The sequence below is a fragment of the Saccopteryx leptura genome, chromosome 2, assembly GCF_036850995.1.
Source record: "Saccopteryx leptura isolate mSacLep1 chromosome 2, mSacLep1_pri_phased_curated, whole genome shotgun sequence".
In the NCBI taxonomy this organism is placed as follows: Eukaryota; Metazoa; Chordata; class Mammalia; order Chiroptera; family Emballonuridae; genus Saccopteryx; species Saccopteryx leptura.
The window spans coordinates 70,078,955-70,093,569 of record NC_089504.1 but is presented as its reverse complement, the minus strand read 5'-3'; the positions used below and the strand labels follow the sequence as shown (position 1 = coordinate 70,093,569).

The window sequence follows — 14,615 nt, the reverse complement described above, 5'->3', positions numbered from 1 at the left end:
TATGAAATTTCTAAATAGCTGCTTAAAGTTTCTGAAAACAAGGTGAAGTTACCATATTAAAGTTCATGCATGGGTAACATTTTTTTCATTTATGATCCATGTCCTCTTTATATCTACACCTTTAGTTGCAAGTCTACATGCTGATTTAATTTATATTGTTGTTTGAGACAGTCAGATAGAGGGACAGATAGGGACAGACAGGAAGGGAGAGAGATGAGAAGCATCAGCTCTTCTCTGGAGCACCTCAGTTGTTCATTGATTGTTTTCTCATATGTGCCTTGACTGGGGGAGGGGTGGCTACAGCAGATTGAGTGACTCCTTGCTCGAGCCAGTGACCTTGGGCTCAAGCTGGTGAGCCTTATTCAAACCAGATGAGCCTGTGCTCAAGCAGGCAGACTTGTGTTTTTGAACTTCAGTCTTCCACGTCCCAGTTCGATACTCCATCCACTGTGCCACCGCCTTATCAGTCTATGCTGGGTTTTTTTATTTTTTTTATTTTTTTCAGGATTAACCTTTGACATTTTTTTTATTTTTGTCTCATCTGATCTTCAAAATGTAAGTTCCAGGTGTCTAACTTTAGATAGCACTCCTCATAAGAAAATAAATACACAAATGTTTAAAGTATTCTAATGAGAATATCAAAATAATTATAAAAGCTAAATGTTGATGATGCCTGAAGGAATGAGGGATAGGAATTGAGTTTTGTTTTTTTATTAATTAATTTTAATGAGGTGACATTGATAAATCAGGGTACATATGTTCAGAGAAAACATCTCTAGGTTATTTTGACTTGATTATGTTGCATTCCCATCACCCAAAGTCCAATTGTCTTCCATCAACTTCTAGTGGGTTTTCTTTGTGCCCCTCCCTGCTCCCACCCCCCTCCCTCTGATCTCCCCCACCCTGTAACCCCCACACTCTGGTCCATGTCTCTGATTCTCATTTTTATGTCCCATCTATGTATGGAAACATATAGTTCTTAGTTTTTTTCTGATTTACTTATTTCGCTCAGTATAATGTTATCAAGGTCCATCCATGTTGTTGTAAATGATTCAATGTCATCATTTCTTATGGCTGAGTAGTATTCCATAGTATATATGTTCCAAAGCATTTTAATCCACTCATCCACTGATGTACACTTGGGCTGTTTCCTGATCTTCGCTATTGTGAACAATGCTGCCATAAACATGGGGGTGCATTTCTTCTTTTGAAACACTGCTATGGTGTTCTTGGGGTATATTCCTAAAAGTGGGTTGCTGGGTCAAAAGGCAGTTTGACTTTTAATTTCTTGAGGAATCTCCATACTGTTTTCCACAGTGGCTGCAAAAGTCTGCATTCCCACCAGCAGTGCAGGAGGGTTCCCTTTTCTCCACATCCTCACCAAAACGTATTCTGTGTTGTTTTGTTGATGAGCACCATTCTGACTGGTGTGAGGTGACATTGTGGTTTTAATTTGCATTTCTCTAATGATTAGTGATGTTGAGCATTTTTTCATATGCCTATTGGCCATCTGTATGTCTTCTTTGGAAAAGTGTCTATTCATTTCTTTTGCCAATTTTTTGATTGGATCGTTTGGCTTCCTGGTACTGAGTTTACAAGTTCTTTATAAAGTTTGTTTATTAACCCCTTATCAGACATACTGTCAAATATGTTCTCCCATTGTGTAGTTTGTCCTTTTAGTCTGTTTTTATTGTCTTTAGCTGCGCAAAACCTTTTCAGTTTGATATAGTCCCATTTGTTTATCCTGTCTTTTATTTCACTTGCCCATGGAGATAAATCGGCAAATATATTGCTGCGAGAGATGTCAAAGAGCTTACTGCCTATGTTTTCTTCTGAGATGCTTATGGTTTTATGGCTTACATTTAAGTCTTTTATTCATTTTGAGTTTATTTTTGTGAATGGTGTAAGTTGGTGGTCTAGTTTCATTGTTCTGCAGGTAGCTGTCCAATTTTCCCAACACCATTTGTTGAAGAGGCTGTCTTTACTCCATTGTATGCTCTTACCTCTTTTGTCAAATATTAGTTGTCCATAAAGGTGTGGGTTTATCTCTGGGTTCTCTATTCTGTTCTTATGCCAGTACCAGGCTGTTTTGAGTACAGTGGCCTTGTAGTATAACTTGATATCTGGAAATGTGATACCTCCCACTTTATTCTTCCTTTTCAAGATTGCTGAGTCTATTTGTGTTCTCTTTTGGTTCCATATAAATTTTTGGAATATGTGTTCTCTATCTTTGAAGTAAGCCATTGGTAATTTAATCAGTATTGCATTGAATTTATAAATTGATTTGGGTAATATAGACGTTTTAATGATGTAATTTATTCTTCCTAACCATGAGCATGGTATATTCTTCCATTTGTTTGTATCTTCCCTGATTTCTTTTATCAATGTTTTATAATTTTCTGAGTATAAGTCTTTAATTTCCCTGGTCAACTTTATTCCTAGGTACTTTATTTTTTTGGTTGCAATAGTGAAGGGGATTGCTTCCTTAATTTCTCTTTCTGACAGTTCATTGATAGTGTATTAAAATGCCTCTGATTTCTGAGTATTGATTTTATATCCTGCCACCTTACTGAATTCATTTATCAGTTCCAGTAGTTTGACTGACACTTTAGGGTTTTCTATATACAATATCATATCATCTGCAAATAATGATAGTTTTACTTCTTCTTTTCCAATTTGGATGCCTTTTATTTCTTTTTCTTGTCTGATTGCTGTGGCTAGGACTTCCAGAACTATGTTGAATAAGAGTGGTGAAAGGGGGCACCCCTACCTTGTTTCTGATTTTAAGATGATTGCTTTTCATTTTTGCCCATTGAGCATGATATCGGCAGTGGGTTTGTCATAGATGGCCTTTATCATGTTGAGGTATATTCCCTGTATTCCCACTTTGCTGAGAGTTTTGATTATAAATGGGTGCTGGATTTTATGAAATACTTTTTCTGCATCTATTGAAATTATCATGTGGTTTTTCTCCTTCCTTTGTTTATATGATGAATCACATTGATTGATTTGCGAATATTGTACCAGACTTGCCTCCCTAGAATAAATCCCACTTGATCATGGTGTATGATGTTTTTCATATATTGCTGGATCCTATTTGCTAATATTTTGTTGAGGATTTTAGCATGTAAATTCATCAAGGATATTGGCTTATAATTTTCTTTCTTTGTGTTATCTTTGCCTGGTTTTGGAATCAGAATTATGCTCGCTTCATAAAAGGAGCTTGGAAGTCTTCCTTCCTCTTGAATTTTTTGAAATAGCTTGAGAATGATAAGAGTTAGTTCTTCTTTGAATATTTGGTAGAATTCACTTGTGAAGCCATCAGGCCCAGGACTTTTCTTTGCTGGGAGGTTTTTGATAACTGTCTCAATCTCATTTGTTGTAATCGGTTTGTTTAGGTTTTCTGATTCTTACAGGTTGATTTTTGGAAGATTGTATGTTTCAAGGAATTTGTCCATTTCATCTAGGTTGTCTAGATTTTTGGCATACAGTTCTTCATAGTATTTTCTTACAATATTTTGTATTTCTGTTTTGTCAGTTGTTACCTCTCCACTCTCATTTCTAATTTTATTTATTTGAATCCTCTCTCTTTTTTTCTTGGTGAGTCTGGCTAAAGATTTATCGATCTTGTTTACCTTTTCAAAGAACCAGCTCCTGGTTTCATTGATCCTTTATATTGTTTCTTTAGCCTCTATGTCATTTATTTCCACTCTGATCTTTATTATTTCCTTCCTTCTACTAGCTCTGGGCTTTACTTGCTGTTCTTTTTCTAGTCTTTTAGATGCAGGGCCAGGTTGTTTATTTGAGCTTTTTCTAGCTTCTTAAGGTATGCCTGTAATGCTATGAACTTCCCTCTCAGGACTGATTTTGCTGTGTCTCATAAATTTTGAGTTGACGTATGCTCATTATCGTTCGTTTCTAGGAATTTTTTAATTTCTTCTTTGATCTTTGTTAATCCATTTGTTATTTAATAACGTGCTATTTAGTTTCCAAGTGTTTGAGTATTTTTCAGTTTTTATGTTGCGGTTGATTTCTAGTTTCATGACATTGTAATCAGAGAAAGTGCTTGATATGATTTCAATCTCCTTAAATTTGTTGAGACCGTTTTTGTGTCCTAATATTTGGTTTATCCTAGAGAAAGTACCATGAGCACTTGAAAATAATGTATATTCTGCTGCTTTAGGGTGATAGGTTCTGAAGATATTTATTAAATCGAGTTGATCTAGTGTGTCCTTTAAATCTGTTGTTTCTTTGTTAATTTTCTTTCTTAAGGATTTATCTAGTGATATTAATGGGGTATTGAAATCCCCTACTATTATAGTATTGCTGTTGATCTCGCCCTTTAAATCCATCAAAGTCTGCTTTATATATTTAGGTGCTCCTATATTAGGTGCGTAGATATTTATAACAGTTATATCTTCCTATTGAATTGCTCCCTTTATCATTATGTAGTGACCTTCTTTATCTCTTACTATATCCTCTGTTTTAAAGTCCATTTTGTCTGATATAAGTATTGCTACCCCAGCTTTTTTTTCATTTCCATTTGCGTGAAATATTTTTTTTCCATCATTTTATCTTCAGTCTGTGTGCATCTTTTGTTTTAAGGTGTGTCTCTTGTAGACAGCATATATGTATGGGTCCTGTTTTCTTATCCATGCAACTACCCTATGTCTTTTGATTGGATCATTTAATCCATTTACATTTAAGGTTATTGTTGATATGTAGTTGTTTATTGCCATTTTATTCTTTAAAACTGTGTTCCTGTTTTGCTATATTCTTTTTTTCCTTTGATCTGTTTACAACATGCCCCTTAGCATTTCTTGCAGCATTGGTTTGGTTGTAGTAAATTCCTTGAGTTTTTTTGTCTGGAAAGCTTTTTATTTCTTCTTCAATTTTAAATGATAGCCTTGCTGGATAAAGTAATCTTGGTTGTAGTTTCTTGTTCTGCATTACTTTGAATATTTCTTGCCATTCTCTTTTGGCCTCAAGTGTTTCTGTTGAGAAGTCGGAAGTCATCCTTATGGGGGCTCCTTTGTAGGTGATAGCCTTTTTATCTCTAGCAGCTTTTAATATTTTCTCTTTATCACTAAGCTTTGGTATTTTAATTATGAAGAGTCTTGGTGTAGATTTCTTTGGGTTACTATGTAATGGAGTTCTCTGTGCTGCTTGAATTTGTGAGACATTTTCCTGCCTTAATTTAGGGAAGTTTTAGCTATGATATGTTTGAACAAAGTCTCTATTCCTTGTTCTTTCTCTATGATGCGAATGTTATTTCTCTTCATGTTGTCCCAGAGCTCTCTTAGAGTTTCCTCAGACTTTTTGAGTCTCTTTTCTTTTTTCTGCTCTGCTTCCATGCCTTCATTTATCTTGTCCTCTAACTTGCTGATTCGATTCTCAGCTTCATTCATCCTGCTTTTAATTCCTTCCATTGTGTTCTTTATTTCTGATATTGTATTTGTCATTTCTCACTGATTCTTTTTAATTATTTCAATATCCTTTTTTTGTATTTGCCTTCTCTTTATTTAGGTGTTTTTAATGACCATCTATTGCTATTCTAAGATCTTTGAGCATCCTAAAAATCATTATTTAAACTCTGCATCTGGTAATTTGGTTATATCTGACTCATTCAGGTCCTTTTCTGAGAATTTCTCTTGATTCATTTGTTATGCATTTCTCTGCCTTCTCATTTTGTCTGTATAAAAGAAGGTTTTCACCACTGGGGTCCACTGGTTGTTGCCTCTATGTTCCCTAGGTGTGGTCTGTCTGCAGACCTGGGGCGTCCGGGTGTGGGCATTGCTGGTGTCAGCCCAATGGGGCTGTTGCTGTGGTTTCCACCTCTCCTTTATGGGAGTGGCTGTGATTACGTGCTCAGGTGTACAAGCGTCTGTGGCCTCAGCCTTCGCCCAACCCCCATGGTGGTGTTATGCTAGACCCTCAGGACAGGGGTGAGCACTTATGCTCAGCTGAAGGTCTCCAACTGATTCCGGGCATTCGCCCTGTCCCTGCAGGAGGTGCCCGCTTGTGGGACTAATGCAAGCTTTGGCTCCACAGGCCAGGCAGGACTGCGTGCTTACGCTCAGTAACGGGACTCCGCCTGTTCTGGGCTTTTTGCTCCACTGCTGTGAGAGGAGCCGGCTTCCAAGTCAGGCCACAAGCCTCAGTTCTGTGGGTGGGGCAAGGCTGCGCTCCTGCACCCTTGCTCACGGGCTGGTCCCCACCCCTCCCAGGGTTCCTGCCCTTCCCTCTGCAGGCTGGATTGCAGGCAGCTCTCAGCTGGGCTTGACCACTTTCGCACATCTCCTCCTCCCCAGCCAGGCAAGACTGAGCTCACATCTGGGCCTCAGTGTGGCCAGCCGGCTTCCGCCCTTGCTGACAGAACCGTGCTTCCATGTCCCCCCGCCGCCCACCCTTGGGCAAGTCCTCTGCCATGTTGGTGGGGGCAATGCAGCTCAGACCCTAACACTCACTACTGTAGTCTCGAAAGCTCCCTCCTTCTAAGCGACTCTGCTTTGAGTGCCATAGGAGAGCTTGTTTGGCTGGTGTCCTGCTTCCATTTGCTGGTATTGCTGTTTCCAGGAGAAATATTCACTTCAGATTTGGGGAATGACTTGTCCCAGGGGTTAGGGTGGCTGTCTCTCAAAATGTTTTTCCCTGTGCCTCCTATATTACACTCTCTTCCTGCTGCTCCAGTTCTCTCCTCTCTCCCCATCCCCCGGAGCCCCAGGTGAGTGGTTGTGGAGAGGTTTTCTGTGTGGTCCCTTTAAGAAGAATCCTGGGTCTGAGAAATCAGTCTCTTTCTCACAAACAGTATCCTGACTTGTTTCCAGCTGAATACTGCCTATACGCCTGTTCTAGGCTCTGGGGCTGTAGGCTGGGGCTTTGTTTCTGGGACTCAGGACCCTCCCCTCTCTGCTGAACTCACTTCCTGCCATGCGAGTCTCTCCCTGCTGCTGTTTGGTCTGCTCTGGGGAGCTGGGCAGCCTTCTCTGCGTTTCCTCTTTTTCTACCAGTCTCAGTGTGGCTTCTTCAGTGTTCCTTGGTTGAAGAGTCCTCTTAGTTTAGTCCAAAGTAGGTCTTGCCAGATGATGGTTCTTAAAATTAGTTTGTAATCTACTTTGGTTCTGGGAGGTGGAAGTTGGTACATCCGCCTACTCTATCACCATCTTGTCTCAGTCTATGCTGATTTTAATGTATAAAATGTTGGTGTTCATGGAGGCAAGGAAACTTTTGGTAAGGGCTAAAAGTTTTGAGATGTTAAGTCAAAAAATATCAAGAGTTTTACCTGCATGTTGGTACAACAAAGGGTTTAGATATGTGTTGTGATCTAGGACTCATTATTTCAAAGAAAAATCTACTTGGATAAAAATGATATAAAGTCTGAAATGTGGAGAAAAAATCTGTTGTTCTCTAGTAAAATTTTATAAAAATCAGCATTAAGCCAAGTTAGAGACATGCAAAGTGCTTTAGCAATTAAATTCCAATGCATCAGCTGTTTCCATTTTTCTTTTCACAGTGCTCTCTTTTCCCTTAGAATTATTTAAATATAGAAATAATGAAAACCATATCTTATTCTTTTGACAATTTATTTATCCTGTGGCTTTCCCCACATGATACCAAATTCCCAGCTCTTGACTCTGCCATCCTTTAGGGCTTGAAGGTTTTCTGTAGACAGGGAAAGAGAATGTGAAGGAAGCACAGAGGTGTCTTTAACAGTAGTGGCTTAGAAGGAGCACACATAATTTCCCTTCCAATCTCACTTCTTGAAGTCTTCCTTGAATCTCTAAGCTTTTCCAGGGTAGTTTGTTCATATCTCTATTTTGCCATGTTTTAACTCCTTTACTTTCTCTATCCTCAACCTGACATTTCTAGTTTCACTACCTATTAAAGTACCTTGAATCAATTCTGCCAGAACAAATGCATAAACTGTCAATTTATGTCTGACCAGACAGTGGCACGATGGATAGAACGTCAGACTGGGATGCAGAAGACCCAGGTTCGAAACCCCGAGGTTACCAGCTTGAGCACGGGCTCATCTGGTTTGAGCAAGGCTCACCAGCTTGAGCCCAAGGTCACTGGCTTTAGCAAAGGGTCACTTGTTCTTCTGTAGCCTCCCAGTCAAGGCACATATGAGAAAGCAGTCAATGAACAACTAAGGTGCTGCAACCAAAAATTGATGCTTCTCATCTCTCTCCCCTCCTGTCTTTCTGTCCATATCTGTCCCTCTCTCTGTCTCTGTCACAAAAAAAGCGTCAATTTATTTTTATAGTATTTGATTTGAATTATTTAGCTAAATGTGTGTTTGTCTATATAAAATTGCATCTGCCCATCACAACCAAATTTGAAGGTAAAGTTTTTGTAATACACATTTTAACCAAGAAAGAATAAAATTCATAGATTATAAGTACTGTTAAATTTCTGTAAGCAGAAGAGACTAAATTTAAAGTCAGTAGACACTAAACTCCATTTTATCACAAAATAATTGACTGAAGTTTAAAGGAAATGTTAAATATTGTCTAAAATGTCACTTTTGAGTCCGTACATCTCTATTTTTATCCACTTCTCCCAGAGCTGCCTTAACCTATTAGGAAAGAAACTGCTAGCCTCAGCAATGCTATTTTGAAACTCCTTTCACTGATGGTGTTGTTAATTGGACAAGAAGATGTACACATATAGCTTTACCCATAAAAGTGTATTCCAAATTATTTAAAAGTTTGTCCATAAAGCTGAAACGGGAAAAACTGACTCTTTAATAAAAATATATGCCATACTCAATCTCTGGAGATTTGCAGGCCCATAAGCTAATTTGGGACATCTTGATGTATCAATGACATTTTTAAAGTATACTTTCAGGAGACAAATTTAGTGTTATGTATTTTTTGAAGTGTATAAAAACTTAATGCTGTTTTTTAATACTAGAACATATCATTGAGAGGCTTATGGATTTAGAAGCACTTTGATAGTGCCATCTAGTGAATGCAATACAGAATTCCAAGTGAAAAGAAATTGTTTTTGTTTAAAATAAAAAGAAAGAAAAAGGAAAAAAAACTTGTATATAACATTTTTCATGATATAATGAATTTATCTCGCTATGGTGTCAAAAATGTATTATTACTTAAAAACTTGTGTAACTTTAACATGTCTTTCTTTGTTATGCATTAATAGAGTTTTAAAAGCCAAACAACAATATAAAGGGTAACTATTATAGAACAGTGGTTGAGCTTACACATTGTGCAAAATTTTAATAATAACTTCATTGCATTCCTGAGAGAGCTGTCTGAGATAAATAGCTCTGTCATACACATCTGCTGGCATTCCTTAATATTCTCAGACATGCAATAACTCAAGCCATGGGGGAAAGGAAGACTAAGTTTCAAAAGTAGGCTCATTGGTACTGCGGGTAAAGCCTTGTAGGACTCTAGCAATTTCATCTCTGTCTGCCTATTGAGAAGAGCAAGATTTTAAAATGCTTTGAACAGATGTTATTGATGCTGACCTAGATGATAGGGAAAAGAGTACAGTGCATATCCAGAAAATGATGAAGGGATTGCAAATACTTATTTTTCCATACAATAATGATTAAGTATGTCTAGTTATTGTCTTTGATTAAAGATTTGAAGTGTTAAACTAACAGGTAATGATGATGAGTAGTAAAATTCTCCTGGTGAAATCAAGGAATCCCTATAAAAATGAATAGCTGAGTAAGTTTAAAATTTTTTAATGTCATTTTCATACTGACCTAATCTGAAGGAACATATATGTTCTGTTTTTGTTGATCTAACAGCCATATTTCTTATCTCTTACCTCTCATAAAGACCTTTGGCCATACATTTATGCTCAGCTGCTACCAACTGATAAATTACAATACACTGATATCAATTTCCATGTGCTCTATTCTTTATGGCCTCCTTTTTCCTTTCTCCATCCAGTTGTTGCCTTTGCCCACACAAACAAGTTACACTTATATTAATCTATGAAAGCTACTTGATCAATGGCTTATGACCGTATTAAGTGAGTGTCAGGGCTGTCGAAACCTCTGGAGTTATCACTGAGAGAATAGTACCAAGTACAAATTAAATACTGGCTCCTAGATAGAAGAGGAAAGGTCATTCTACTGGTTACTGTCCTCTGAATCATTTTTAGCCTTGCTTAGCAATGTCTCCTTTTTAAATTACATCCTAAGGGGCAATAACAGTACCTGCCAAAGGTGCCCTGCTACATCTTTAACAATTGCTCTGGTGTGTTGTGCATCATCTCTATTGGCAGAAAGAGAGCAAGAGAAGATGGGAGAGAGCTTTTTCTTTCAGCATATTTATTGAGTGACATATGCCTGGGATGCCTCACTGCTTCATCCAGAATCCTCAGCTCAAGAACTGCAGGTCCCAGGTCAGTGCTACATGAAGAGCTGCATTTTTGTAATATGGAAAATCATCTTTGAAAAAGCAGTTTAGGCTAAGTCATGCATGGAATTTTTCATTATTTTAGATATGTCTGCGGATGCATTTGCCCATGAAGATGCATTATTTATCTTTGTTTGGGAACTTTAGGCTTTTGCCGTTGAAGCACTCTTCAGGCACTTAATCAGAGGCAGTTATTTCTGTTACTATGAACTTCTATTTCTTCCAAAGACAGTATTATAATAAAAATAAAGGAAATAAAAAAATTACTCACCCCAAGGCATCAACTGTTTTTATTTTTCATTTTCAAGGTTCTCCCCTTTTTCATAAAATATATTAAATATAAAGTTAATTATATTCATATAGTAAATATAAGATTGTATTCTGTGTCTTTCAAATAAATGATGTGACTGAACATTGTCATGTGTAGCCTGCTTGCCATTCTTTTATTTGCTGGTTATATAGGTTAGTTTTATGGAGTAATCTACTTTATTTAGTACTGGCTCTGAACTTACAAATCTTGAAAAATATACCACATATCAGTTCAACCACTCACCTAAGAGCAAGAATTAGTAGTTTAAATATATATAGATTCATGCATACATACATATAAACATATATACACACACACATAGATCTATATAGTATGTTAAGATTGAGAGTCTCTACATATCATCTTATAATTTACTAAGCTAGGGATTTGAAAGGTAGACTGATTCTTGATACTGACTGTTATATTGCTGACTGACTATCCTCATGGCCTATTATCAAATTGCCTAAATGAAAATATTCAGTTGCCACTCATCTGAGCATAAATTAAAATTGAGAATGGTGGACTTCTTGTCAAATTGGCTGCATAGGTAAACACAATACTTGAACACTTTCACAACCACATCAACATATCAACTGAACTACAGAGCAACCATCATTCAGAATCACTTGAAATTTAACTGAATGGAAGTCCTACAATTAGGGATTTAAAGAAGAAGCCACATTGAGACTTGTAGGAGAAGTGGAGACATCAAATGGGCTGGTCTCACACTCACATGTGGCAGTTTAAATCGGGAGGGATATCTCAGCTGCAGAGGTCCACCCTGAGCAGCACAGGATCCCAGGCCCAAAGCAGGCCTCCCAGTCCAGGGTTTCAGTGCCAGGAAGAGGAATCTCTATAATGTCTGGCTATAAAGACAAGTAGGGATTGTGCCAGAGGGAGACAGAAAGCTATGGGAGTCCCAAGCAGTGCCTCGTAAATTTGCATGTGGACATACTCAAGACTCACTCTCTGAGCTCTGTCACTGGGGCAGCAGCTTGAAAAGAACCAGGGACATATGAAAAGGAACTGGATTGTCTGGCATCAGAGCAAGTGCTGGGGATCAGCTTTCTATCAGATATAAGTGCTGGCAGAAGCCATTGTTCTTTTTCTGAGCCCTTCCCCCACAGAGCCAACAGGTGGGCCTCATAGCTGAGTTTCAATCAACTTGGCTCGCACTGTTCAAGACCCAGGTGATTCCTACTGACACCAACAGCAATCAGGATCAACTATAACAAGACAGTGCTTACAGCCCACACAGGAGTGCACGTGAGGCACCCAATTCCGGTGACTGCGCCACTCCCTGGGCCCCATAGGACACCTATTACACACCACACTATTACACACCACTCTACCTAGTCTAGGAGACTTAGCTGCTCTATCTAATACATAGAAACAAACATAGGAAAGCAGTCAAATGCAAAGACAAAGAAACAGTTCCCAAATGAAAGAACAAGAGAAATCTCCAGTAAAGGAACTAAACAAAATGGAGGCAAGCAAATTATCAGAATTTAAAACAATGGTTATAAAGATGCTTATGCAACTTAGTGAGGACATAAAAACCATAAAAAGGAACCAGTAAGATATAAAGGCAACACTAACTGAAATAAGAATGATTTTCAAGGCATCAATAGTCAATTAGGTCAAGCTGAGAGTCAAATCAGTGATATAGAATATAAGAAAGCAAAAAAATACCCAATAAGAACAGCAAAAATAAAAAAGAATCCAAAGAAAAAAGGAACACAATGTAAGGTGCCGTGGGGGCAACTTAAATGTACCAACATTCTCAGCATGGGGATACCAGAAGAAGAGAGAGAGCAGGAAATTGAAAATCCTTTTGAAAAAATAATGATGGAAAATTTTCCTAACCTAGTGAAGAAAATAGACTTATATGTCCAAGAAGTGAAGAGTCCTAAACAAGAGAGTCCCAAAGAGGCCCACACCAAGAAACATCATATTTAAAATGCAAAAGGTTAAAGATACAAAATCTTTAAAGCAGCAAGAGAAAAACAGTTAGTTCCCCATAAGGGAACTCCCATAAGACTGTCAGCTGATTTCTCAACAGAAACTTTGCATACCAGAAGGAATTGGCAAAAAATATTCAATGTGGTGAAAAGCAAGGACCTACAACCAAGATTACTCTACTCTGCAAAGCTATCATTTAGAATCAAAGGACAAATAGAGAGTTTCCTTGACAAGAAAAAGCCAAAGAAGATCATTACCACCAAACCAGTATTACCTGAAATGTTAAGTGTCTTTTTTAAAAAGAAAGAAACAAAAGACTTAAAAAATGAACAATAAAATGGCAATAAATAGATATCTAGCCCTGGCCAGTTGGCTCAACGGTAGAGCGTCGGCCTGGTGTGCGGGGGACCCGGGTTTGATTCCCGGCCAGGGCACATAGGAGAAGCACCCATTTGCTTCTCCACCCCCCTCCTTCCTCTCTGTCTCTCTCTTCCCCTCCCGCAGCCAAGGCTCCATTGGAGCAAAGATGGCCCGGGCGCTGGGGATGGCTCCTTGGCCTCTGCCCCAGGCGCTAGAGTGGCTCTGGTTGCTGCGGAGCGACGCCTCAGAGGGGCAGAGCATCGCCCCTGGTGGGCAGAGCATCGCCCCTGGTGGGCAGAGCATCGCCCCTGGTGGGCGTGCCGGGTGGATCCCAGTTGGGTGCATGCGGGAGTCTGTCTGACTGTCTCTCCCCGTTTCCAGCTTCAGAAAAATCCAAAAAAAAAAAAAAATACATATCTATCAGCCACTGAATCTAAAAGTCAAAATAAGCAGTATAGAAACAGACTCATAGAGAAAATTTTGATCCATTCCAGATGAGAGTGGGGTTGGGAGACTGGGATACAAAGGTGAAGGCATTAAGAAGTAGAGATTGTTTGTTACAGAACAGTCATGGGGATGTAAAGTACAACATAGGCAATATAGCTGATAATATTCTAATAAATATGTATGGTGTGCAAGATGGGTATGAGACTTGACAGGACAATCACTTAGTAAGTTCTATTATGGCAAATCACTTAGTTATACACCTAAAACTAACAAAATATTGTAGGTCAACTCTAATTGAAAATAAAAAAAAAATATTTTAAAAAAGCAGGGGTGAGAGCATAGAGGCCCCAGCTCAGCCAGCAGCTGTCAGTAAAACTCGGTTCTGAAAGGGCCCGCTCACTCTGTGCCCACTGCATTTCCCTCCTCCAGTCCCCTCCTTCATGTCTGACAAGCAATCCTTGCTCATGACTCTTAGTGGAAGAAGGAATGTGCACCCAAACTTAGACGCCGTCTGTACTGGGAGGTCCAGAAAGGAAGAGAAAGGAACACATGCAAGGTGCTATTTTTGAAGGTAGGAAACAGTACAAAGCTTGGAGGTGGGTTAGATATCAGCAGGAAAGACTGGCTTAGGGACTCAAAGCCGATGGGTGGTGCTGGGGGTGCCCTCTGCTGGTCATTGCTCTCTGTTCTACCTAGAGCTCCCAGTGAATGATAGTGACTCCTTTCCTTCCTCCAGTTCCTTTGGCCTGGTCCAGGGATGGCAATGTGCCCCCAATACCTCACCCTGTGCTGAGGGGTGTCTGAAAAGTCTGGGACAAATGAGAGGTGGCAGGCTGAGTTAGTCTGGGTTAAGGTCTTCCTTACGGATTTTGATTTGGTGGCAAGAATGGGGGACATGTTTAGAGCAAGTTATATTTTCTACATCACTGTCATGACAGAAGGACAGGCTTGGTCCTGCAGCAATGAAGAGGCTCTGAAGGTCAGCATTGGGGATGGAATGGCCTTGCTGGTCCAGGCCCAAAGTACATGGAGGTCTGTGAGGAGGTTGTGGCAGCATGTTGGAGGCCCATACATCCTGGGCCAACCATCAATGGCTTTCTGAAGGGCTCCATACCCAGAGCCCTTGCCCAGGGAAACAC

The 14,615-nt window shown here is 39.1% G+C and overlaps 1 protein-coding gene across 18 annotated transcripts in view; it reads left to right on the top strand.

Annotated features, from left to right (window-relative positions):
* PTPRD (protein tyrosine phosphatase receptor type D) overlaps positions 1 to 14,615 on the top strand; it is a 2,469,774-nt gene that overhangs the window by 418,128 nt on the left and 2,037,031 nt on the right. The gene's annotated exons all lie outside the window — the stretch shown is intronic.